Source organism: Micropterus dolomieu, linkage group LG04 (genome assembly GCF_021292245.1).
Source record: "Micropterus dolomieu isolate WLL.071019.BEF.003 ecotype Adirondacks linkage group LG04, ASM2129224v1, whole genome shotgun sequence".
NCBI lineage: Eukaryota > Metazoa > Chordata > Actinopteri > Centrarchiformes > Centrarchidae > Micropterus > Micropterus dolomieu.
In genome coordinates, this window is record NC_060153.1 from 25,811,763 (window position 1) to 25,814,446 (window position 2,684).

Here is a 2,684-nt window from a genome sequence, read left to right on the forward strand (position 1 = left end):
CACTCCTATTTTAGCTTCATTACACTGGCTCCCAGTATGTTTTAGAATTGACTTTAAAATTTTATTGATCACTTTTAAAGCTCTTCATGGCCTCTCGCCTTGTTATATTTCTGACCTTTTAGTCCCATACACACCAGCACGTACCTTGAGATCCTCGGGCAGAGGTCTGTTGTCTGTTCCAGAGTCTCGACTGAAAACTAAAGGGGACAGAGCGTTTGCTGTCAGGGCCCCGAGGCTCTGGAACAGCCTGCCCGAGGAAATCAGGTCAGCTGAGTCAGTGAACTCTTTTAAGTCCCTTCTTAAAACATACTTTTATAGGAGAGCCTTTCCCGATCTTATTTGACTTTATTTTATCCCTTTTATTTTATTCTATTTTACTTATTATTTTATATTTATCTTAAACATGTATTTTAGTCTTTTCAATGTTTTCTTGCTTTTATCTTGTATTGTTTTTGTATTATTGTCTTTTGGGTATTATTGTCTTTACACTTGTTAAAGCATTTTGTAACTTGTTTTTGAAAAGTGCTCTACAAATAAAGATGATTATTATTATTATTATTATTAACCTTTGCTTGAATCCTAATGTACACTACTGAGGCTCAGTGGGTGTTTAGCAAATGAGTATACAGAACTGTGAATGGATTAAATTTTGGGTCATGTCAGATTTATTACAAAAACATTGGAATTAAAAGCCTGCAAACCTCAAATAAACCTAAATTTAAAAAAAACAGACTACCACAAATCAATACTGACTACTGAAACGCAGTTTATACTGATGTTGTGACACTTCCTTTTTTAGCAGGTATCAGTTCTGCCTTTTGTTCAACTAATTGCAAAACAAACCTTTTTACTTGCATGCTATAATCATCCCTTATTGCAGACACAACTACAATTTCTAATACTTTAGCATACTACCATCATCTCTGAAATAAATGAGATTTCTTCAACCGACTATCTCTATAATGCACAACAGTATTGAAATGAATCATTAATAGTCGTTTGTACAAATGAAAAATGTGCAGTATCAACTTTAAGTTTTGCACAGAAGTCTAAGAACATATACTCAGTATGTATATGTAGAATATTTGCTTTCAAAGCATGTGGGTGTGAATAATCTTCGTGAAGAAGAATGATGAAGCAATTGTAGAATACTTACTGGAGAGAATATGTGCAAAGCTTAACTTTTTCACGTTGGAAGTGAATGCAACAATTGCAGTCCTATTCCTGCACGGCAATCTTTGACAGACGATCTTCAAATGAAATGAACTCAACTAAAAGAAGATTATACAGTGGCATTGTGTGTGTGTGTGTGTGTGTTTTACCTTGACAGAGTTCTGGAGCACTGTAACAGGAAATACTTTGGTAGGCATGGAACTGAGGAACAAACGGAAACTCTCGTGGATTGATGTGTCTGAACAGGAACAGAGATGAACATTATTCATATCCGTTAACAAAAGAACATAATGAATGCATTACAGTATTTCTGTGGAAAAACCAAGGACACAACCACAAAAACAACTCTTTTGTCATCTGTGTCCCCAGAAGCTTGCATATGTTGTGTTATGTGGGCTCATTGCATTGTGTTTGCTAGTGTTTTCTGTATTTCCTAGGTTTTACCATACACCATACATTAGACCGGTGTAGCACAAGTCACGGAAATGTTACAAAATCCTGCTTATTTTTCACATTTTACACATGCACCTCTGAAGTGGCAGAAGAGATTTCTTTGTCCACCTGTCAAACATGGAACTAAACTAGAGCGCAAAGGTTTTTCTTGTTGAGCCCTGATCTATAATCAGTACAATGATTCAAATGCAGTAAGAAGCGATCTATTCTAAAATAAAAATCTGAATTTAAATTGATAAAACTGCCTAGGTGTCATGATGCTCAGTCCTTGTGTGACCATGTGTACAGTTACAATGATTTGTTTCAATGTTGTTCCAGTGTAGTAATACCAGGCTCTGTGAAATTCTTGATGAGCTCCTCCATGGCCAACATCCAGGAGACAGCCAGATGACAGTTCTGCAGAAAGACCCATTTGCCGCTCTTCAGTGCTGCATGGATCATCTTCTCTGCTATCGGCCCCTGGCCTTGACCCAATGAGATGGACTCAACTCTGAGAGACAGAGATAGACAGAAATACCCCAGGGATCATGTGTAAACATCTGTATATACTGACTATCAAACAAAACTCCTCTCTCTCTCCTTCAAGACGGCTTCCTTGTCCTGCAACATCAAACTTTTCCAGGTTGCTGGCAATTGCCTGTATGTATTCATTCCATATATATATCCTTTTTTTTTTTACCTGTCAAGACAGCCTCTCTCTTTTGCAAAGCGCTGGAAGCCACCCATAGGATCAGATCCTGTGCTGAGAATGAAGATCAGTGGTGTGGAGGGGGACATATCGTTGTAGAGGTTTGCCAGGTCGAGTGGAGGGTTTTCCACAAACTGCTTCCCCAGGCTGACAATCACGAACTCTGTTGCTGCAAAGACCACCTGGACAAGAGAGGGAGGAAGTCAGTCAAAGAATAAAAGGACAAAGAGCACAAGTAGTAGAGACACAGTTGTAAGGAGAGAGGGGCTTAGCGTGTGTATTAGTGAAAGTGACAAATGAGACTGCATGAAAAGCAAGTAACAAAAGGGGTAAACATAAAAAGAAAATTTGACAGACGTCATAAGCAAGG

The 2,684-nt window shown here is 38.2% G+C and overlaps 1 protein-coding gene across 1 annotated transcript in view; it reads right to left on the reverse strand.

Annotated features, from left to right (window-relative positions):
* The window catches only part of LOC123969455 (dynein axonemal heavy chain 6-like), a 67,062-nt gene that overhangs the window by 14,898 nt on the left and 49,480 nt on the right, over nt 1-2,684 (reverse strand).